The sequence below is a fragment of the Pongo abelii genome, chromosome 3 (genome assembly GCF_028885655.2).
Source record: "Pongo abelii isolate AG06213 chromosome 3, NHGRI_mPonAbe1-v2.0_pri, whole genome shotgun sequence".
NCBI lineage: Eukaryota > Metazoa > Chordata > Mammalia > Primates > Hominidae > Pongo > Pongo abelii.
The window spans coordinates 134,565,724-134,591,116 of record NC_071988.2 but is presented as its reverse complement, the minus strand read 5'-3'; the positions used below and the strand labels follow the sequence as shown (position 1 = coordinate 134,591,116).

Sequence of the window (25,393 nt, the reverse complement as noted above, 5' to 3'; positions counted from 1 at the left end):
GAAGCTCGGTCTCAAAAAAAAAATTTTTTTTAATTATCCCAGTATAGCAGCATGCACCTGTAGTCCCAGCCACTCAGGAGTCTAAGGCTGAAGGATTGTTTGAGCCCGAGTTTAAGGTTACGTGAGCTATGATCATGCCCCTGCACTACAGTCTGGGCAACAGAGAGAGACCCTATCTCGAAAAACAAACAGAAAAACAAAGGCAAAGCTAGGCACAGTGGCTCATGCCTGTAATCCCAGCTACTTGGGAGGCTAAGGCAGGAGGATTACTTGAGCCCAGGAATTGAGTCCAGCTTGGACAACATAGCAAGAACCTGTCTCTAATTAAAAAACACAAAATTGACTTTCCAATCTATTGCAAGACATTCTTCGGGAAAGACAGTGAAATTACAGTCATTTTACTAAGCTAATAATTACACAGCATTTTAAATAAAATAAAAAAGAACCAGAAATTGAAAAAAACACCTAATTTTTAAAGAAAATGTTCTCTCCTTAGGTTGCATGATTGCAGAAGGAGCACTGGGCAGTCAGGCAATCTGGGTTCTGGTCCCAACTCTGTCACTCATCAGATGTGTAACTCTGGCCAGCTTTACCCTCTGTGAAATATGGCTGAACTATCAGTCCTAGTAGGGTCTGGTCCAGTTCTAAGTCTGTAACTACAGATGCCTTCCCTGAAAAGCAGAAATCTGAAGGAGTGTGGATAGCCCCTCTGCATTAAACATAGCTAGCCTAATGTGATGATAAAGACAGGAAGAGAATACAGGACATTAAACAGAGTTGTGTGAGTGAGATAGAAAAATGGATAATTTTCTTCCATTTCTTTTCACATTACTGTGTTAATCTTTAAAGAAAAGGAATTCTAAACCCCCATAAATGGGTATCTTCACCCTGAGAAGCAGGAAATGTGTGTCTGCAGAGAAATCAGGGCTCTTCAGTTTTGTGACCGAGGAATCCATGTGCCCAAGGATGGGCATCGTTTTATCACACACCCCTTCAGAGAGAGTTTTAGGCATGTGGCCAAAAAAGGGGGTGTGGTCTAGGCAGAGACGGAGGGCCTGATCAGGAAGACTACCTCTGAATTCCTCACATCGAGCTCATCTACACGAAATGGCTAACAAAATTACAAGCAGTGATGGAGACCTTTTCCAAGATGAATATAGCTTCACTCAACAATATGGAAGGAGGAGAAAGTAGGGTGGGGTGGGAGGATCTTCCATTTTTCTATGTCTTCATTTTATATGGCTTGTACCTGTAACATACAGGGTTCAAAAGATGAATTCGAACTGTCTCTGCGCTAGTGTTTATGCAGTTCAGTGGAATAGAATGGGAGGGGAATCATCCATGTTCACAACACTGGGTGGGGCATGCTCTCTTCTGTTGTTTGTTGTTCTGTGACTTAAACCATATACTGCAAAAGGCTAAAAAAAAAAGGACAAAAATTCATCTAAGCATATTTTCTTTGCTTTCATACCATCATCTTTCTCACCCAAAAGTTTCTTCAATGCCTAAGTGTGTCTGGAATCAGTGTTTGGCCCCAAAGTCTATGGTTTGTGCAGAGATCCATAGAAAAGACTAGGTTCTCTTCCTTAAAAAAAATAAAGATTTTCCAATGCTTAAAGACATAGCCTAATTATTTGCCTATTATCCCTCAAGGGGACACCATACACCTTGACCTAGAACTCTATCAAGTGTTCACAGAAAAGTGCCAGGGCAAATAAACAATCTGTTCTTCTAAATTCCCCTTCATATCTCCTTCCAACCACACACATTTATTTTCAGTCTCTAAAGCAAACTTAATGTTATATGCTCAGAAGGAAGAGAAAGATGTTATTGATTTATTCCTTTGCTCTCCAAAAAGGCCACACCTAAGACATCGTCGAGGTGAAAATCATTCCTGATGCATGAGTGTGGGAATGTGGTGCTTTTTAGGAATAAAAAATAAAAACCAAACCAAAGAACAAACAAACAAACAAAAAACAGTGCTCAGAAATCTGCATCTGTTACATTTCTCTCTACTCCTTAATTGGGCTTTCGATGAAGCAAAGACAATTCACTAGCTGGGAAAGGGAGAAAGAACTCCATCATTCTTCCACTGCCAGCACCTGTTCTGCCAGCTGACACTATTTAATATAAATTTTGACCATAAAAAAAGGCAATATACTAATAGCACTGCTGTTTACCAAAAACTAATTAAATCTCTTTACTGCTGGTTCACCCCCGCTTTCTCTCACACCACCTACTCACCCAATGCAGAGAAGGGGTGGCAACCACTTTCTCCGGCACAGACACAGCCAGTGTCTTAACACAAGCAGTGATTCTGACCAAAAGAGCCACCACCCTCTTGCCCCTCTCCCTGCTTATCAGACAAGGAACACCAAGTCCACTCTGGGGCTGGAAATCTGAAATAAATCAATTCACTTTAACCAGATCTTAAAAATCTGCCCTATGATTACAGAAAGAGAAAATGCAAATCAGAAAAACACATCACATGGAGAACAAACCAAAACCAGGGCTGGGGAACATTTGCACATCAGCGCTGCCTTTGAACTCCAGAATGGCATGGAAAGCGCCGCTGCCCAGCCCAGATCCAAGGAGGGGGTTTTACAAAGGCTTCCAGCACCCCCTATCAACACAAACACTTCCTCCCCGCTTCCAAAATGCTCTGAATAAAGACCTTCTTTAAGCACTTACTGGGAGCGGCAGCTTCTCTCTGCAATGTGCCTGTGAGTCACGCAGCAGGAGGGGCCCCGGAGCAGGGCAAGTCGGAGAGCCCCCAGCTTCCCTGCAAGCTGATGTCTATGAGACAGCAGCCCAGGAACCGACTTTCCCATTACAGCCTCAGACTGTAATCCATGTGCTTTCGGCGGGCCAGTCCCAGCTGCCCACAGAGCACCACATGATCTGCTCTGACATCAGATCAGCCAGACGTGACAGCCCATCCGCCAGCCTCTTCCACACTCTTGGGTTGCATCATTTGGGTGCCTTTGGTTTGCATTTAAGCAGGTGGTACAGAGTAAGGAACTGTTGTTTTCTCACAAAATATTTTTTTTTCTGGTTTCTTCTGTTCTAAAAGAAGGGAAAAAATAAGCAAGAAAAGCACTTGAATTTGTTGCAGCCTAAATGTATCAGATATATGGGAAGTAACTGGAGTTCCACGCCTAGTTCAGGGAAGCTGAGGAATGAGCTACTGCCAAGATGCCAATGCCGTGGGAGTGATTTCATCTATAAATCACTACCACCACCATACCCCACCGCCTTTCAGTAGATCATCTTTTATATAAGAGTTTATATATATCTATATACACATATATACATATATATGTTTAAGTCATAAAATATTGGTAGGTGGTGTGTGTGTGTTTTAAGCTAGTCACCACTGAGTTTAGTTCATAGGCAATCTCAGGGAGGTAACCATTAGACTCAGTGCAATATACAATAATTCTATTTTGAGAGGATTCACATATAGTCCAACAGAAATAGATGTACAATCCTAGACAGATAGGCAGATAAGCAGACAGGAAGTCAGAACCATCCATTCAGGCTTACATTCATTCATTCAATAATCATTTATTGATCACCTACTATACACCTAGTCCGAAAACAGATTATGAAAATAGTAGAGGGGTTAGATATTTGTTACAGAGCTTCTAATTCTACTTCTGTGATAAGACAAGGAAGTGAGAGCCTTATCAAGGATCCTTATAAAATGTTCTGTGTCTAATACTGAATCTAAAGGCTGGTAACAAAATCACGTTTTATCTTAATTTCATTAGGATAAATGGTAACACATGTAATCTTTAAGGCAAGAATAATCAAAATCATTAAGACTTTATCAAGCAAAATCATAGCCCGCTTAGACAGCTGTGACCAGAAATGATGTAAAAAATATAATGCTCCCCTAGCAGAGAGGAGAATTCACTTTTTTTTTTTTTTTTTAATTTTTTAGACACCATCTTGCTCTGTCCTCCAGGCGGAAGTGCAGTGGCACAATCTTGGCTCACTGCAACTTCCCCCTCCTGGGTTCAAGTGATTCTCCTGCCTCAGCCTCCCAAGTAGCTGGGATTACAGGCATGTGCCACCACACCTGGCCAATTTTTGTATTTTTAGTAGAGACAGGGTTTCATCATGTTGGCCAGGCTGGTCTCGAACTCCTGACTTCAGCTGATCCACCTGCCTCGGCTTCCCAAAGTGCTGGGATTACAGGCATGAGCCACCGTGCCCGGCCAAGACACTTCTTAAGTAGAAAAATAAATATATAATTTTAGTTTTCCTTCGTTTAATAATTAGCTGTTTCCTATAAAATAATCACAAAATATGCAAACCCTTAGTTTTCATTATTTTGTCTTTGTTCCTTATATTTAAAGTGAATTGTGCCATTTTCTTATATGTCAATTAAGGCTATAATATCATTATTTGATATTGTAATCAATATATAGTATTCGCATGTTCTTTTTTATGGAAATAATTAAATATAATAATTATATAATTACTAATATCATAATATATTTGTCATTTAATATATAATATTTAACTCATCTATTTGCTTTGTACCAAGTGTGTGATATTTTCCCCTGAGATGACCAGGATGCTTGTGACTGTGGAATTCAATATGAGATTCCATGAGCACTTGATTTCCATTTGTTCTCCATTGGAAATAAGCTATATAAAGAGTAAAACTGTTCAAGTCTACTACTGTTTCTACTGAAACAGAACATCTCTGACACCAGATATGTGGGTTTTTCACATCAAGAAATTTCCCAATTTTCTGCAGACACCAACTGAGTGCCCTACAATTTAATTCAATTTTGACACTGACTACCCAGAGTTAACGCAGACACCACAGGTTAAGGGCTCAGTCCCACAAGACTGCCCCCGACTTCAAATAAAAATCACAAGTAGTGGGTACCCAGGTTACCCACACTTTTGTCCAGCTTGGCTACAAATTGGGGGTTCCCATGACTGACTCCCTCCTTAGGTTTGATAATTTGTTATAACAGCTCACAGAACTCAGGGAAACACTTTACTTATTATTACCAGTTTGTTATAAAGAATATTATAAAGTACACAAATGAACAGCCAGATGAAAAGGCATGTAAGGTGAGGTCTCCAAGTGTCCAGAGTGCAGGAGCTTCTGTCCCTGTGGTGTTTGATGTGGTCCCAACATGTGGATACATTCACCAACTCGGAAGCTCTCTGAATCCTATTGTTAATGGTTTGTTTTTATGGAGGTCCCATTACAGAGGTATGGTTGATTAAATCATTGGCCGCTGGGGACTGACTCAATCTTCAGCCCCCCCTCCCCTCTGTGGAGGTGTGGTGGATCTGAAAGTTTAAATCCTCTAATCACAAGGTTGGTTTCTCTGGCAAAGAGCTCCCATCCTGAAGCTATCTAGGGCAGGCCCCTGACCCCACCAAGAGTCACCTCATTAGCATAAACTCAGGTTTGGTTGAAAGGGCCTTATGAATAGCAAATTATGCTAATCTCACCTCATTATCTAGGAAATTACCAAGGTTTTATGAGCTCTGTGTCAGAAACTAGGGATGAATTTTAATATATGTGTTTGTTTATATATCACAATATCACAGAGTTAATTCTTTTACACTCACATTTAATTGAACACCTATTATGTTCAAGTCACTGAAAATGATACCAAAGTGCATGATATTCAATGGGTTTATAATCTTGTTAGAGATAAGCTGTTTCCACACAAATATCTGAAATATAGTTGATAAATCAAATACATAGAATGTAATGCAGTTAAAGTAGACAAAGAAAGTGAATTCTCGCCGGTGGTGGTGGCTTACACCTGTAATCTCAGCACTTTGGGAGGCCGAGGTGGGCGGATCATTTGAGGTCAGGAGTTCAAGACCAGCCTGGTCAGCCAACATGGTGAAACCCTGTCTCTACTAAAAATAGTAGACTTTGAGACTCCATCATAAAAAAATAAAATAAAATAAAATAAAATTTAAAAAAGTGTCTTTTTGTATTTAGTTTCTTGGAATTTTGCTGATCTCTCTAGCTAAAATTAACTGGCAATTTAAAAATAGCACTGTTCAGGTACTACCACAGCCCCCATACAGTGATCTTTTGCCACTATTTCTTATATTATGAGCTAAGTGAAGTGTGAAACGTGGCCTCACCAACAAATTGTTCCTTCCAAAATCTATAGAGTTAACAAAGGTTTAATATTCAAAAGATTGTCACTACTCCTAAACTCTAGCACAGGCTACCATCATCACTTGTGTCCTGGACTACAGCAACAGCTTCCAGTTGTCCTCCATAGAGCAAGCAGAATGTTCTCTTACTTAAAACTCTCTCAGCCTGAGCAACATGGCGAAACCCCGTCTCTATAAAAAATTTAAAAATTAGCCTGGAGTGGTGTTACACGCCTGTAGTCCCAGCTACTCAGGAGGCTGAGGTGGGAGGATCCCCTGAGCCCAGGGAGGTTGAGGCTGCAATAAGCCACAATCATGCCACTGCACTCCAGACTGGGTAACAGAGTAATACCTTGTCTCAAAAAAAATAAAAAATAAAAAATAAAAATAAACGCTCTCCAGTCATTTTCCATCTCATTTAATTCCTCATCATGGCCTCTAACACCCTTTAATAAAACTATATAGATGCTTCTCAAGTAGCTTCCTTCTCCAGTAAATAACATACTGAATATTTCTCTCGTTGGCTGAGTTATTGTTCATTAGGTAATTAACACTTGTTTTCTGAAATTCATTTATTTCCTTAGGAAAGACTATAAGAAAATGAACTATTGAATTAAAGGATGCGATCTTATTTCAAAGTAATAGTGTTTAGGCAAGATATACGATTGCCTGCCCAAAGACTACAGCTCCCAAGCTCCCTTGCAACTCAGTGTGGCGGCCTTCTGAGCAGAATTTCTCCTTTCTTGCCTCAAAGAACATTGCTTGCCCTAAACTTCTTTTGTTTCCTTTACGCAAGCTAGAACACAGATTTGCCTGTGACCTCACTTCAGCCACACGGCTTTAACGGGGAACGGCAGAGCAAATGAACAGAAGAAAACTGGGCCACTAAATTACCACAGAAAGCAGAGTTGACCTTCTAACCTGGACCACTGACTCACTGCATTCTTGTCAGCATTGAGGCCTATTTCTTTTAAGGGAAATCTGGCTGGGTGCAGTGGCTCATGCCTGTAATCCTAACACTTTGGGAGGCCAAAATGGGTAGACAGCTTGAGCTGAGGAGTTTGAGACCAGCCTAGGCAACATGGCAAGACCCTGTCTCTATGAAAAATAGAAAAATTAGCTGGGCATGGTGGTGCACACCTGTGGTCCCAGCTACTCAGGAGGCTGAGGCAGGAGAATGGGTTGAGCCTGGGAGGTCAAGGCTGCAGTGAGTCATGATCACGCAACTGCACTCCAGCCTTGGTGGCAGAGTGAGACCCTGTCACAAAAAATAAATAAATAAATAAATAAATAAATAAATATATAAATAAATATAATCTAATTTGGTAAAGGAAAAATAGTATAGAAAGTTGAAAATGATTCAATGATTACTATTCATTGGTGTTCTGTCTTTTAAGAATTGCTTGTCCACATTGATTTTTATTTTTACTGAATTTTTAATATGTTTCTTGTCTATTCTGTTGAGCTTCATTGTTTGCCTTTAAATTCTGCTTTTGGGAAACATGTTGAAGTGTTTTATTGTCATCATTTGTAATTTTTCCATTGTTTTTGTTCCATTGAAAGTTTCCATAATGACCAGATTTTTTTTTTTTTTTTTAGACAGAGTCTCACTCTGTTGCCCAGGCTGGAGTGCAGTGGTGCAGTCTTGGCTCACCACAACCTCCACCTCCCGGGTTCAAGCAATTCTCCTGCTTCAGCCTCCCAAGTAGCTGGGACTACAGGCACATGCCACCATGCCCAGCTAATTTTTTTTTTTATTTTTAGTAGAGACAGGGTTTCACTATGTTGGCCAGGCTGGTCTCGAACTCCTGACCTTGTGATCCACCCACCTCAGCCTCCCAAAGTGCTGAGATTACAGGCGCGAGCCACCGCACCCAGCCAATGACCAGATTTTAAACTCTAAATACCATTCCTCACTAAAAAGAACCAGGGCTCTTTGGGGAAAAGGCTGATTTTAAATCTGAGGCAGAGAATGTATAAGATGAGCTTAGCACATTGTCTTATATTAGAAAGCAAGGAAATTACTGAAGAGAAGCGGGGTCGTGTCAAAGCACAGGAGTCAACACGGAGAGGCCCCCAAAGGCCAGCTTCACCAAAGCATCTTTTCTAGATACTGTGGCTATGTAAAAAGTCAAGCCAAACTTAGCTTAAAACATTTATTTTTCTCACAAATCTATAGTCTGGGAAGGGTTCAGGGGGTTAGCTGGTTTCTACTCCACTTAGCATCATTTGATCACCTCAAAAGCTGGAGAATGAAATCTTCTAAGGATTCATTCACTCACATGTCTGATGCCTGAATTGGAACATTGAGGGATAGAATAATTAGGACTCCTTAATCATTTCTGTGTACCTCTTATGTTGTTTTCCTTATGGTCTTTTAATATGGTGGCTTCGGGGTGGTTGGATTTCACTAAAAGCATGTGTCCCAAGAGAGTGCCAGGCAGAAGCAATGGAGATGTATCAATATCACATTATAGGAAGACCATGTGAGACTGAATATATTGGTGTATCCTGCTTTGGTAAACACAATCTATCACAGCATCATAAAGAATACTATAATTGATTGACACACTTGAATATATAAAATTCCGAATGATACTCAACCCAGAATGAAAAGACATATTTGCCCCTCATTGAGGTAACTATTAACCAATTCCTTACACAAAAATTAGTAGAGAGAGAGTTAAGTATGAATTCGTTCTTTTCCAAATGGAACTCTATTTTGGAGTAACACATAGCTCTTTCTTTTTTTTTTTTTTTTTTTGAGACGGAGTAGCTCTGTTGCCCAGGCTGGAGTGCAGTGGCGCGATCTCGGCTCACTGCAAGCTCCGCCTCCCGGGTTCATGCCATTCTCCTGCCTCAGCCTCCCGAGTAGCTGGGACTACAGGCGCCCGCCACTACGCCCAGCTAATTTTTTGTATTTTTAGTAGAGACGGGGTTTCACCGTGTTAGCCAGGATGGTCTCGATCTCCTGACCTCGTGATCTGCTCGTCTCGGCTTCCCAAAGTGCTGGGATTACAGGCGTGAGCCACCGCGCCCGGCCGGAGTAACACATAGTTCTAATTAATAAGGCGAACTCTATTAGAAGAATCTTAGTTAATGAAAGCAAAAACACTAATAATTGGAAAAATCACCATTTTGCAACTTGTAATGGAGTAACTGGTTCAGACAAGAGTCAGCAATGGGTGCCAACAGCATTGAGTGTAAGGTTGATAAAGACAGTGGATACTAATCTGTTGCTGAGTTCTTAACACACAGAATATTTACTTGTCTCAAGGGGGAAAAATCATAACTTTATAATAGAGAGATCGAGTAATTTTCCCATTTACCATTAATTTAAAGATTGATCTTAGTATCATAAAAAGTAACACAACTAAGTATTGTACAACTCTTGATATGATAGGATATAATGTTCACAGCATCACCCATGAAATACACTTGACAAAAATGTTTTACCTGACATCAGTAACAACTTTAGATCAAAATGTCCAGTCTCCAGGAAATACAGCGGAGAGTTAACTAAAATTTAAATGAAACCAGAAGGAAACAATCATATAAATCCAGAAGGTGGAATTCTACCAGAAAATTGATCCAGTCTCTTCAGCAAGAAAATGTAACAAAACAACAAGAAGAAAGCAGGAAGGGGCTGGGCGTGGTGACTCATGCCTGTAATCCCAGCACTTTGGGAGGCCGAGGGGGTGGATCATCTGAGGTCAGGAGTTCGAGACCAGCCTGGCCAACATGGTGAAACCTCGTCTCTACTAAAAATACAAAAATTAGCCAAGCTTGTTGGCGGGTGCCTGTAATCCCAGCTACTCAGGAGGCTGAGGCAGGAGAATTGCTTAAACCTGGGAGGCGGAGGTTGTGGTGAGCTGAGATCGCACCATTGCACTCCAGCCTGGGTGACAAAGTGAGACTCCATCTCAAAAAAAAAAAAAAAAAAAAAAGCGGGAAGGAAAGAGAACTTTTCTCAACTAACAGAGAAATATGAGCCATAGTTCACCACATATTAAGAATCATGCAGGTCATTGACTAGATCCTGATTTGAGCAACTTGGCTGGAAAACACACTAGGGCCAACAGAGGAAATCTGGATATATACTGGGTATCAGAAGATAGCAGAGAATTATTTAATTTTGTAGCTGTGATCATGATAAAAGTATTGTGCTTAGTTAAGAAAAATATCCTTATTTGGCCAGGCACAGTGGTTCACACCTGTAATCCTAGCACTTTGGGAGGCCAAGGCAGGTGGATCACCTGAGGTCAGGAGTTCAAGATCAGCCTGGCCAACATGGTGAAACCCCATCTCTACTAAAAAAAAAAAAATATATATATATATATATACGTATGTATACACATATATATATACATATATACATATATACACACACATATATACGTATATATACAAAAAAATATCTATTTTAGAGATACTAAAGAACATAATGGTAAAGCAACATTATAATTTACCTCCAAATGCTTTAAAAAAATAAAGTAAATATGACAACATGTTAGCAATCGGCAAACCTAGATAAGAAATATACAAGTATTTGTTATACTATCTATTTATTTTAATATTTGAAATGTTGTATAGTAAAATGTAGTAAAACAGAACATTCCTCCCCAAACGCAGGGATTTTCTAAGTACTCAATTCTAATGTTTCTAATTTTTGTGTTTTTGGTTTATTTTTTGAAATGGGCTCTCACTCTCACCCAGGCTAGAGTGCAGTTGCACGATCACGGCTCACTGCAGCGGCGCGATCACAGCTCACTGCAGCCTTGACTTTCCCAGGATCAGGTGATCCTCCCACCTCAGTTGTTGTATTTTTAGTAGAGGTGGGGTTTCACCATATTGCCCAGACTGGTCTCGAATTCCTGGGCTCATCCTATCTGTCCGCCTCGGCCTCCTAAAGTGCTAGGATTACAGGTGTGAGCCACTGCGCATGGCCTGGTTTTATTTATTTCTTTCTTTTTTATTTTTATTTTTATTTTTTTTTGAGATGGAGTCTTGCTCTGTCGCCCAGGCTGGAGTGCAGTGGCGCGATCTCGGCTCACTGCAAGCTCCGCCTCCCAGGTTCACGCCATTCTCCTGCCTCAGCCTCCCGAGTAGCTGGGACTACAAGCGCCCGCCACCACGCCCGGCTAATTTTTTGTATATTTAGTAGAGACGGGATTTCACCGTGTTAGCCAGGATGGTCTCGATTTCCTGACCTCGTGATCCACCCGTCTCGGCCTCCCAAAGTGCTGGGATTACAGGCATAAGCCACCGCGCCCGGCCCTTATTTATTTATTTCTAACCATTTAACATATAATTTAAACTACTAGGAAGTTTTTTTGAAGTGTTTTGTCTTTCCCCAGTTACCAAATGAATTGTCCTAGAAAATTTATTAAATAGTTTCTCTGGGCCGGGCGCAGTGGCTCACGCCTGTAATCCTAGCACTTTTGGGAGGCTGAGGTGGGTGGATCACCTGAAGTCAAGAGTTCAAGAGTTCAAGATCAGCCTGGCCAACGTGGTGAAATGCCGTCTCTACTAAAAATAAAAAAATTAGCCAGGTGTGGTGGCACACGCCTGTAATCCCAGCTACTCAGGAGGCTGATGCAGGAGAGTCACTTGAATCCAGGGGGACGGAGGTTGCAGTGAGCCGAGATCGCACCACTTCACCCCAGTCTGGGCAACAGAGAAATAATTTGTCTCAATAAATAAATAAATAAATAAATAAATAGTCTATATGTCCCCAGTTGTTATACCTCATTTGTTTTCTATTAAGTTATTGATATATCAGAGTCTATCCCTGAAATAACTATTCCATTGATTTGTCTGTACCAGTGTCATTTTCATTTAATCATTATAGCCTATGTAGTGATCAACCAACCTTCTCTATCTAATTTTCAAAGTCATTATTATTTATTTTTCTAGGTGATTTTTGGAATTTGCCCCCAGCCCTACAAAAATACCACAGGTGTTTCTGTCTTCTTGTTTTCTATTGAGTTTTCATTAAAATTGAATTGGGAAGAATTATCATCCCTACAATACTGCCAACTAATACTTAATCCCACTTAAATTTCAAGAGCTGAAGTTTGTATTTCTTCTTTGTATTGTATCATAATTTGCTTTCTTTAAATTCTCCAATCACACTGGTTTTAGTTCTGCTCTCTGGAGAGACATAATATTTGATTACTCCTTCTTTCACATAATGGGAGAGAGTAATTATGCTCCCACTGTATTCAGCCATTTCCTATTTGACATGATTTTTGCTGTCTTCATCATCCTGCTCACCCACTTCCGGATATGCTCCACTTTGTCAATATTTCCTCTTGAAATAGGGAACCCAGATCTAAGGACTCAAGACTCCAAATGTGTGTGGTCTGAGAATCACAAAGAAGTGGGATGACTATTTCCCTTATTCTGGACACTCAGCTGTTATTAATGCAATGTAGATTTGTATCCCCATGTCTTGGCAGTACTCTCCACTATTGGCTCACATTGAGCTTGCAGTCAACTAAAATCACTAGAACTTTCTCACTGACTGTTCTTAAAATAGACCTTCATTTTCTTGAACATAAGCACATGAATGCTGAATTATTTGTACATATATGGTTATATAAATCCTGATGAGATTTCATCTTTTCAATATTGGTTTATCATTTCAGCCCAATTATAAATCCCAATTCTATTTTTCAAGCATTAAAACTTAGTCATCTGCAAATTTAATAAACATGTCTTTTTTTGGTCTCACCCACAGTCTGACAAAGAGCAAAGGGCCAAGTCCTATAACAAAGCAACCAAATGCTGTTTCTGGGGAACTGCCCAAGGTCAGGTTGAAATAGTGGATTTTCAGCATTTCTTTATTAACTAGGAGACTTATGAAAGAAAAGACCAAGGTTTCTTTGATCTCATTTGCTCTTCGTAAACCCAAACTTATTCCTACTGATTATTTCTCCCTAATCTAAGTACTCTCAAACCACTTATTTTAAAATTCAGTCTAAATGTTGCTGAGGACTAATGTGAAACCTAAGTATACATCAAAATCCAAATTTTACCCCCTTTCTAAAAACATGGATAAAATTCACCATCATCCAGAACCTTTGCCATTCTCCAGCTCTCCTCAAAGAATAGTAACTGTTCTGCCCATTTTCGGTATTCTGCCATATTCTTCCTTACAACCTGAAACTGTGAACTCATTATGAGACTTAAATGCACTTCTGTGAAGGTATCTGCATACATGTTTGTCTCCTCAAGCAGATTTTTAGTTCCTTAAAAACAATATGAAGTCTCATTCAGTTCAATTCAATTGACACTTAATGGGTTTCAGGTATTTTAATAGCAACCGTGATAGGAGACAGGAAGGCCCCTACAAAAGAATGACAGGAACAGAGTTGCAGCACAGCACAGTGTGCCTAGGGACTAGAAACAGTTCTACACTGCTTAATTGAGATGTATGGAGCAGCAAGACATGAGGATGCAGAGGTAGTTAAAAGACAGCTCCATCAGAGAGTGCCTTGGAAGCCATGCTAATAAACACCAGCTTTATCCAATAGAAGAGAGTTGGAAACGGGCCACCCAAGACCCAGATTTTTCCCCTGAAGACTCATTTTGTTTTCCCAGCACACTCTTAAACAAAGAAAACAGGATTCCTCAAAAGACTAAAAATGGAACTGCCATAATACCCAACAACCTCACTGCTAAGTATACATCCAGAAGAAAGGAAATCAGTATATATATTTTTTCATTTTTTTCTTTTTTGAAAAAAGGTCTCACTCTGTCACCTAGGCTGGAGTACAGTGGCATCATGACGGCTCACTGCAGCCTCAGCTCCCTGGGCCCAAGTAATCCTCCCACCTCAGTCTCCCCAAGTAGCTGGGACTACAGGCATGCGCCACCATGCCTGGCTATTTTTTTTATTTTTTGTAGAGACCGGATCTTGCCATGTTTCCCAGGCTGGTCTCAAACTCCTGGGATCGAGCAATCCGCCTGCCTCAGCCTCCCAAAGCGCTGGGATTACAGGCATGGGCATCACACCTGGCCTGAAATCAGTATATTGAAGAGATATCTGCACTCCCATGTTTATTACAGCACTGTTCACAATAGCCAAGATTTGGAATCAACCTAAGTATTCATCAGTGGATGAATGGATAAAGAAAATGTAGTATATATACACACAGTGGAGTAGTATTCCAGCATAAGGAGAATGAAACGCTGTCATTTGCAACAACATGGATGGAACTGGAGAACATTATGTTAAGTGAAATGAACCAGGCACAGAAAGACAAATTTCACATGTTCTCATTCATATGTGGGAGGTAAAAATTAAAACAATTAAATGGAGAGTAGAATGATCATTGCCAGAGGCTAGGAAGGGTAGTGTGACGGGGGGAAATGTGGCGATGGTTAATGGGTGCAAAAATATATTTCGAGAGAATAAATAAGATCTAGTTTTGATAACACAATAGGATTACTATAATCAATAATAATTTATGGTATATTTTTAAATAACTAAAAGAGAGGAATGTTGGAATGCTTCTAACACAAAGAAATGATGAATGCTTGTGGTAATGAATACCCTGGTTACTCTGATGTGATTATTACACATTGTATGCCTGTATCAAAATATCACATCTACCCCATAAATATATACACCTATTTTGTACCCATAATAATTAAAAGCTTAAAAATTTAAAAATGAAGATACAAAAATCTGCATGTGGCCGGGCGCAGTGGCTCATGCCTGTAATACCAGCACTTTGGGAGGCCAAGGCAGGTGGATCAGGAGGTCAGGAGTTCGAGATCAGCCTGACCAACATGGTGAAACCCCGTCTCTACTAAAAATACAAAAATTAGCCAGGCATGGTGGCACGCACCTGTAATCCCAGCTACTCAGGAGGCTGAGGCAGGAGAATCGCTTGAACCTGGGAGGCAGAGGTTGCAGTGAGCCGAGATCGTGCCATTGCACTCCAGCCTGGGCAACAGAGTGAGACTCTGTCTCAAAAAAAAAAAAAAAAAAAAAAAATCTGCATGCCTATCTACTTTGTCACAGTCCCTACACCCTTGTTTTACACCACCCCAGGAACATTGGCTCTTGAAGAAATGAACCCTTGTCTAGCTTATTTACAATAGTGCCTAGGTCAGTGCCTGGTGCATAGCGAGCACCAAAAATGATCTGTTGACTGACTTGTTGGCCTGGCCCATCTTGGTTCATGTTACCTGGTACAAAGGTAGGCAACCAATAACAACTGCCACAGATGCCTTCTGGTTTCCTCTCATTTCATAAAAATGTATGAAGCTTAGTCGTAAAATTTCATTTTTTTAAAGAATTTCCCATTTCTCTGGCACCTGCTTCTCTTTCAACATCCTCATGATGCAATTATACGTGTCTTTCATTTGACTTTTTGAGGCCTAATTTTCCTACAAACAGTGGTCTGACTCTGCCCAGCCCTCCTTTCCGTGGCTACTTCGCATTCAGGGATGATCTGGTCACACCCTTCCTCAGTGCTAGTCACTTCTACATCTCCAACCTATTCTTCCTGGGTGTTCAGAATAAAGTTCTGATTAACCGTTCTGATTGGTTCTTCGCCATTCTGTGAGGCACAATTTTCGTGTCCAGGTTGCAATTTTTTTTTTTTTTTTTTTTTTTTTGAGAAGGGGTCACAATTCTTCAGCCAGGCTAGAGTGCAGAGGCATAATCATGGCTCACGACAGCTTTGAACTCCTGGGCTCAAGCAATCCTCCCGCCTCGGCCTCCAGAGTATCTAGTATTACAGGTGCATGTGCCACCATGCCTGGCTAGTTTTTTGTTTGTTGTTTTTGTAGAGACAGGGTCTTGCTGTGTTGCCCAGATGAGTCTTGAACTCCTGGCCTCAAGCAATCTCCTGCCTCACATGTTCCAATTTATATTTGCATTTACATTTGGAAAATATCATCCATGTCCTCTATATGGGTCTTGAATTCTTGGCTTCAAGCAATCCTCCCACCTCACATGTTACAATTTATATTTAGAAAATATCATCCATGTCCTCGATATCTTCTGGCATTCTATAACAAGCTCCCTCAATGAGTTACATTGTGTTTTGTTCTCATGTTATCTATATGCAAATGCTCATCACTCTCGATTTCTTCAATTTTTGTCGAAGGAGGTAGCATCTTGAAATGCAGTGCTAATGCCACCATAGCCCTGTCCCTTCATACACTCACACATACGCCCATAAATAGAAAATCAAACAACTATACCATCAGAGCTGCTTCTCTTGAATAAAGTATTGTTTTAAAAACTATGAGATTGGCCGGGCACGGGTGGCTCATGCCTGTAATCCCAGCACTTTGGGAGGCTGAGGTGGGCGGATCACAAGGTCAGGAGATCGAGACCATCCTAGCTAACATGGTGAAACCCTGTCTCTACTAAAAATACAAAAAAAAATAGCCGGGCGTGGCAACAGGCGCCTATAGTCCCAGCTACTCAGGAGGCTGAGGCAGGAGAATGGCATGAACCCAGGAGGCAGAGGTTGCAGTGAGCCGAGATCGCGCCACTGCACTCCAGCCTGGGTGACAGAGCGAGACTCCATCTCAAAAAAAAAAAAAAAAAAAACTGTGAGATTGGTCACGTCAATGATTATAAAAGCTGCAATGTATATAAGGGGCTTCATTATACTATTCTCTCTATTATACTATTTGGCTATAAGGGGCTTCATTATACTATTCTCTGTCTATTATACTATTTGGAAATTTCAATATTAAAAATACTTTTTAACTCTTTGCAAAATTGTCATTTTATTTATTTATTCAACAAACATCCACTGATCAAACATGCGGAACAATACAGAGATTAAGACATAGTCTCTATATATGGTTACCAAATAAAATACAAGAGGCCTGCCTTATTGAATTTGCATTTAAATAAACAATAGTATATTTTTTAGTATGAGTATGTTCCATGCAATATTCGAGACATTTATTCTCTCACAATTCTGCAAGTAGAAATTCTGAAATCAGTTTCACAGGGTTGATGAGATCAAGATGTCAACAAGACTGTGCTCCCTCCAGAAGCTCTAGAGGGAGAATCTGCTCCTTGCCTCTTCCAGCTTCTGGTGGCAGCCAACATTCTTTGACTTGGGCTACATCCATTACTCCAGTCTTCAAGGCTTCCATTTTCAATTCACGATCTACTCCTCCTTTCCCTAGCCTTCTCTTCTGTGCTTGTGTCAAACTGCCCTTCTGCCTGCCTCCTATAAAGGCACTTGCCTATCGCTTATAAAGTAGGCTTTTAGGGCCCATCTGGATAATCCAGTATAATCTTGCCGTATCAAGATCCTTAATCACATTTGCGAAGACCCTTTTCCAAGTAAGGTAACATTTAAGGGTTCGTGGAATTAGGACCTGATACCTTTGAGAACCATTATTCAGGCTACTATAGATGCTATATAGATAACTACTACTATATATCTACTACTATGATAGATATTCTCCAGGGAATACTGGAGAAACTTGAAAGGAGATCAAGGAAGAGGCAGATGTCAAGACAGACTTCCTAAATCAGTGGTGTCAGAGAATATAAATCACTAAAGCAGCAGTTATAACAACAGCCAGTAATCAGACCAATCAGAACAGACACAGGCTATAAATAACCACTGCAGCCTACCGGTGAGTACCAGTTGAGCATCAGTCTTGATAAGAGATGTAATGTTGGATGCTTGCTACAGAAGAATAAATAAGAAGTAGCAACTGGATGACAAAAATCATTTGCACACGATTCCTAACGTATCACCTCGGGAGGAATCATGGGCAGGAAGATTGCCCCATATAGTTTGAGGCATATCATTTTTGTTTTTGTTTTTGTTTTAACTCCTATGTTGTCTATATTGCTCTTCAAAAAAAGTCTATATTGCCTGTCACTTCAAGTATTTTTTTCAACCCAATTTGCTCAAAATTTCTACTCAATTATTTACTTAATAATTTTAATTTTCTTCATAAAAGTAAGTTGCTTTGTGCAAAAAAAGCATAGCAATATAAGGTTATATAAAGTAATAATGCCCGTCTCCTCCACCTAATCCCACTTCCCAGAGATAAGCACATCAACAGATACATCAAGGACTTTATCTGTGAACATGTAAATTTGCATATTTAAAATATAAATACATATATTGAAATGAATGGGAAGGAGCAAGCATTACGCTGCTGGTGGAAAATGATAAAACAGTGCACCCTCAGCTGGTTATGCTCCCAAGAAGCAGCAAGCTGCATGCTCCTTCCTTTTGTACCTTTTGGATCCAATTCCACAGGAAATATCTCTAATTCATTAATTCTTAATTCCACAGTGGCATCCTAAAGGAGGATTGGCAAGAAGAGCAGCAATTCAAATATGAACAACAGTGTCCTCCAATCTCCCTCTAAACTTTCCACCCTGAAAGCCTCCTCGGTTGTTGCACAAATACCTCAAATCTAAACCACCTAAAATTGAACTTGTCATCTTCCTCAAGAAACCTGCCACTCCTCCTGTTTCTCCATCTCACCTAGTGGCCCAAACCACAAACCAGGAAGTGACCCTTTTCCCCCACATCCTATAACAACAAAAGTCACCAGATCCTGGAAAATATCACACAAATTTATAAATTTTTCTCATTACTGAATTATTGCAAAAAAAAAAAAAATGAATGGTCTCCCAGACCTTCACCTCACCCGCCCCTTAATCATACTCTGTACCGCAGCTAGAGTTATCATTCCAGAACATAAATTTCATTATGATACACCTTTCTTCAAGCGCTTTAATGGATCTTCATTGCTCTCAAAATAGAGTCCTGAAGAGGGTTTATAACATCCTAGTTGAGAGCGTGCCTGCTATCTCTCTGCTTCATCTCTTACCCTCATAGTCTGATCTCAAACCACACTCATCATTTTTTATTTTCCTTAGTTTGCATGCTTACCCGTGCTAAAATTCTCTATGTACTGTTTTCTCCAAGAAAGACTTTTCTTTTTCTTTACTTAGCTGACTCCCATTCAATTCACAGGTTTTAGCTTAGTTATCAGCTCCTCCAGGAAGCCTTGCCCTAATCCCCTTAGCCTAAGTTAAGAGTCTCTTTTTGTGTAACCACAGCATCCTGTGCCTTCTCTGTCATTTATTAACACTTAGCAATTATAATTGCCTGTTCACTTGTCTCCCACCACCACTAGACCACAGGATCAGTTCACCTTTGTATTATCAGGACAAAGCACAGTAATAAGGACATGGTAGGATCTCAATAAACAGTTGTTAAGTAAGTAGAAAGAGTAATGCAGATCCTCAGGAGCAAGGCACTATGTATACATTTATCTTCAGGAAGGCAGTTCAGTGCATGGCTTCACTATAATGAACAAAACGATAGCATGATTTTTACAGCATTTTGTTGACGATTGAGGAACAATTTGCATTTAAGACACATAAATCCCACACACAAAAAATAAGCCCATTCTCCCCACCTCTACAGGAAGGAAATCAGACTATGATTCTGTTGCCAATGTATGCCCCCCTCATTCTGAATTCACACAGAAGGCAGAAGCAGTAATGTCACTGTAGAGTTAGCTGACTACCTTGGTGTCCTACATAATTCTGTCATTACCATAGCGCAATGAATAGTTCTCAGCTTTGCAGGTTCAGAAGCTCAATTTTATTACTTCATTTAAAAATGAAAAGCTGGCCGGGTGCGGTGGCTCCTGTCTGTGATCCCAGCACTTTGGGAGGCCAGGGCGGGTGGATTACCTGAGGTCAGGAGTTCGAGACCAGCCTGGCCAACATGGTGAAACCTGTCTCTACTAAAAATACAAAAAATTAGCTGGCTGCGTTGGCGGGTGCCTGTAATCCCAGCTACTCGGGAGGCTGAGACAAAAGAATCGCTTGAACCTGGAATGTGGAGGTTGCAGTGAACCGAGATTGCGCCTGCACTCCAGCCTGGGGAACAGAGCGAAACTCCATCTCAAAAAAAAAAAAGAAAAGCCAGTGAGGCTGACTTTCTCAAAAGGGGTTCTTCATTTGAACACAGAGCACAAAAAATTGAGTGAATATTTCTCAATTCTCCCAACGATGGCAAATAACTGGTACCATTCTAGACGCAGAGAGAAGTTAATTCATTACATGCAATGAATACCTTACAGCTATTAGGACTTATTTCACTCCCAGAACTCCAGAGGGCCTGAATCATATGAAGTAAATTCCTGTGAGATATAAATATATCATGCACACACACACACGCTAGATTTGTACTATATCTCACTATACTAGTATATATACTAATTTGTAAAAGAAAATGCATATCGGCAAAACTAGAATACAGTAGCATTGCTAATCATAATGTGGGTTGAAAAAATGTAGTCTGAAGGGTGGAAGGGTTAGGTGTTTTTAAAGGATACTTTAATTGGCCTATCATATCCTGCTGACTCAGCCTTCCTCCCTCAAGAGAGACCAGAATATGAGCTCTTGGAGAGAAGGAACCACATTTGTCTTGACTCCACATTTTGCTGAAATTTGAACTCCTAATAATTAACATCGTGCATGACATATACTCCATTTCATTAACTCAATGAATGGATGGATGAATAAGCTGTGTTATATTGCTTCCTAGATTATTTTCTATAGGTAGTTAATTTTACATGTGGTGTGTGGATTCTTGTTCATTCTTTCAACAAGAACCTTCTATGTGAGTGAATCCTAGGCTAGGAACTGAGACAGGTTATGTGTTGTACATCAGAATTCATGTTATTAAGGATTAACCTACTGCTTTACACATTTTAGTCATTATTTACAAAAAGAAAAAAAGGTGGGCCGGGCGCGGTGGCTCACTCCTGTAATCCCAGCACTTTGGAAGGCTGAGGCGGGCGGATCACCTGAAGGCAAGAGTTACAAGACCAGCCTGGCCAACGTGGCGAAACCCTGTCTCTACTAAAAATACAAAAGTTAGCCAGAAATGGTGGCGTGCGCCTGTAATCCCAGCTAGTAGAGAGGCTGAGGCAGGAGAATCGCTTGAATACAGGAAGCAGAGGTTGCAGTGAGCCAAGATCATGCCACCGCACTTCAGCCGGGGTGACACAGCGAGACTTCATCTCAAAAAAATAAAATAAAATAATAAAAATAAATAAATAAAAATTTTAAAAGAAAGGAAAAAATGTTGGAGAGGACGTAAAGTTGGACGTAAATGTTGGAGAGGACGTAAAGTTGGACGTAAACTCTTGTAAACTGCTGGTAGAAATATAAAATGGTGCCACTACCCTAGAAAACACTATGGAGGTTCCTCAAAAAATAAAAATGGAATTATGATATGATCCAGCCATTCCATTTATGGGCACATAACCAGAAAGAATCGGAAGCAGGCACTCGAACAGGTGTCTGTGTACCCATGTTCATGCAGCATTATTCACAATAGCCATTTGCCCATTGAAGCAACACAAGTGTCCTTCAATGGGCAAATAGATAAAACAAAATATGGTATATACATACAATGGAACGTTAGTCAGCTTTACAAAGGAAGGAAATTCTAACACCTGGTACATTGTGGATGAATCTTGAAGACGTTACACCAAGCAAAATAAGCCAGTCACAAAAGGACAAATAGTGTGACTCCATTTATGTGAGGTACCTAAAGTAGTCAAACTCATACAGACAGAAAGCAAATGGTGGTTGCCAGGGACTGGGGGATAGGGAATTATTTTTTAATGGGTATAGAATTTCAGTTTTGCAAGACGAAAAAAGATCTGGAGATGGATAGTGGTAATGGTTGCACAACACTGTGAATATACTTAATGCCACTGAACTGTACACTTTAAAATGGTTAAAATGAGCTCCACGCCAGGGGCTCTAGGCACCATCAGACCTACCATGGACAAGCCAAGACAATGGTACCAACCTGAGTAAGTTAGATGGTCAGTCCTGGCACTACCACACCCTTGTGGTACACCAGTGGGGCTAAAGATACCATGCTATGCATGAGGATGTTACTGAGTGGACTCTACTTTTACACAAAGTTATCAAGCAGATGAGCCACAACTAATATAGGTACAATTGGTCATGTTGCTCATAGAAAATCCATAATTGTGGCCGGGCGCGGTGGCTCATGCCTGTAATACCAGCACTTTGGGAGGCCAAGGCAGGAGGATCACCTGAAGTTGGGAGTTCAAGACCAGCCTGACCAACATGGAGAAACCCCCTCTCTACTAAAAGTACAAAATTAGCCAGGGTGGTGGTGCATGCCTGTAATCCCAGCTACTCAGGAGGCTGAGGCAGGAGAATCACTTGAACCCGGGAGGCAGAAGTTGCAGTGAGCTGACATCATGCCATTGCACTCCATCCTGGGCAACAAGAGAGAAACTCCATCTCAAAAAAAAAAAGAAGAAGAAGAAAAGAAAATCCATAATTGTAAAAACTATTTCTGTCATTCACACTGTCAGGTTCAAAAATGAACTGTAAAGAAATATTACTGTCAAGTTTGGACACGCTAAATGCCAAGATTTATAAACTTGATGACTCAAGTTTCCTCCGCCAGAATGTTACAGATTCTGTGGAAGTAGTACACCTTGATGAGTTCCCTATAGACATTCCAGGGACCAAAGGAAACTTTGAACTAGTCAGACATGTTTCCTTGGTTGACTGTCCTGGCCATGATATTTTGATGGCTACTTTGTTGAACGGTACAGCAGTGATGGATGTGACCTTTCTGTTGGTAGCCGGCAATGAATCTTGTCCTCAACCTCAGACTTCTCTGAATACCTGGCTGCCATAGATATTATGAAGCTGAAACATACTTTCATTCTGTAAAATAAAATTAATTTGGTAAAAGAAAGTCAGGCTAAAGAACAGTATGAACAGATCTTTCAATTGTATTAATATAAAGTAGAGTAGCAGAAGAGCCTCCTATTATTTTCATTTCTGCTAAGCTGAAATACAATCCTGAAGTTGTCCATGAGTATATAGTAAAGAAAATTTCAGTACCTCCAAGAGACTTTACTTCAGAACCCCAACTTATTGTTATTAGGCCCTTTGATGTTAACAAACCTGGCTGTGATATTGATGATATTACCAGGGAGTACAACTGGTGGCAGTATTTAAAAAGGTGTATTAAAGGTGGTCCAGGAGACAGGAGCCAGACTTGGTATTGTTCCCAAAAATAGTGAAGGAAAACTCATGTGTAAAACAATCATTTCCAAACTTGTATCACTTTTTGCAGAACACAATGATCCTCAGTACACTGCTCCAGGGAGTCTTATTGGAGTTGGAACAAAAATTTACCCAACATTCATAGAATGGCAGGGCAGGTGCTTGGTGCAGTTGGAGCTGTACCTAAGATCGTGACAGGACGAGAAATGTCCTATTTACTGCTTAGACAGCTTCTAGGTGTATGTATAGAAGAAGGCAAAAAAGCAGAAAAAGTACAAAAGCTGTCTATGAGTGAAGTTCTTATAGTAAACATAGGATCTGTCTACAGGAAGAAGAGAGTGCAGTCAAAGATGATTTGGGTAAAATAGTTCTCACTAATCCTGTGTGCACAAAAGTAGGAGAAAAAAATTGCCCTTAGCCAAAGAGTTGAGAAACATTAGCATTTAATTCGTTGGGATCAGATAGGAAGAAGAGTGGCCATGAAGCCAACAGTAGATGACAAGTGAAGAATTACAGTTAAATAACACAGTTGGGCAAAGTCAGAATTTCTCTTAGTAACCTGAGGGTGTATTTTCAAAACCAAATGAGGGAATACATTTCACAGCTCATTACCTTTGTAGAAACTGGCAGGTGATCCTCACTTTTTGTGATGAAAATTTAACTTTTTCTACTTAAAGAGTTGGATATATAATAATGTCAAAAATGGTATGTTGATCAATTTAATATACATTTTAGCAGACATTGATCATTGTTAAACACTTTCAGATTTGTACTTCAATGCAGCTTTGAAATGAAACTGCTTGTTACAACAGGCCTTTGTTGTATCACACATACCACTGGACCTATTTGAAATAAAGTTTTTATTTTAAAAAAGAAAAGAAAAGAAAAGAAAAAAAAGAAGGTGGCCAGACATGGTGGCTCATGTCTGTAGTCCTAGAACTTTGGGAGGCCAAAGTGAGAGGATCGCTTGAGACCAGAAGTTCAAGACCAGCCTGAACAACATGGTGAGAACCCGTCTCTATATAAGTTCAAAAAAATTTAATAGTTAAAAAGATAAGTTTTACAATATGTATGTGTGTGTGTGTGTATATATATATATATATATATATATATATATTTTTTTTTTTTTTTTGAGACAGAGTTTTGCTCTTGTTGCCCAAGCTGGAGTGCAATGACACAATCTCGGTTCACCACAACCTCCACCTCCTGGCTTCAAGCAATTCTCCTGCCTCAGCCTCCCGAGTAGCTGGGATTACAGGCATGCACCACCACACCTGGCTAACTCTGTATTTTTAGTAGAGACTGAGTTTCTCCATGTTGGTCAGGCTGATCTTGAACTCCCAACCTCAGGTGATTTGCCCACCTCGGCCTCCCAAAGTGCTAGGGTTACAGGTGTGAGCCACCACACCCAACCACGATATGTATATTTTATCACAATTTTTTAAAAAATTCATCTCAGCCAGGTGCTGTGGCTCATGCTTGCAATTCCAGAACTTTGGGAGGCTGAGGAAGGAGGACCACTTGAGTCCAGGAGTTGGATACCAGCCTGGTCAACATGGTGAAACTCCATCTCTACAAAAAATACAAAAATTAGCTGGGCATGGTGGTGTACACCTATAGTCCTAGCTACTCCCAGAGTCTGAGATGGAAGGATTGCCTGAGCTCGGGAGGTTGAGGATGCAGTGAGCCATGATCGCACCACTGCACTCCAGCCTGGGCAACAGAGTAAGAACCTGTCTCAAAAAAAAAAAAAAAAAAGGCTGGGCACAGTGGCTCATGCCTGTAATCCCAGCACTTTGGGAGGCTGAGGCAAGTGGATCACAAGGTCAGGAGCTTGAGACCAGCCTGGCCAACATTGTGAAACCCCATCTCTACTAAAAAAACAAAAATTAGCCAGGTGTGGTGGCAGGCACCTGTAATCCTAATCCCAGCTACTCAGGAGGCTGAGGCAGGAGAATCACTTGAACCCGGGAGGCAGAGGTTGCAGTGGGCCGAGATCCAGCCTGAGTGACAGACCGAGACTCCGTCTCGGGAAAAAAAAAAAAAAAAAAAAAATTTAATCTACTTCTCCTTTCTAATCCTGTACCTGGATCTTGACATTTATCTAACTTTAGGGTCTGTAGGTCTTGC

At 40.5% G+C, this 25,393-nt stretch overlaps 1 protein-coding gene and 1 pseudogene across 4 annotated transcripts in view; one reads left to right on the top strand and one right to left on the bottom strand.

The window, feature by feature from the left end:
* Positions 1-25,393, bottom strand: part of ANK2 (ankyrin 2) — a 683,465-nt gene that overhangs the window by 560,964 nt on the left and 97,108 nt on the right. For 2 of the 4 annotated variants that reach the window (XM_063723596.1, XM_063723598.1), the window contains exon 1: positions 2,692-2,870. The exons of 1 other annotated variant lie outside the window; for it this stretch is intronic. The gene's annotated coding sequence lies outside the window, so the exon portion shown is untranslated. Of the gene's footprint in view, positions 1-2,691; positions 2,890-25,393 lie in introns of those variants that run through there. One more of the 4 variants, XM_063723590.1, reaches the window with a different exon arrangement.
* Positions 1,108-23,769, top strand: LOC100434872 (eukaryotic translation initiation factor 2 subunit 3-like; annotated as a pseudogene).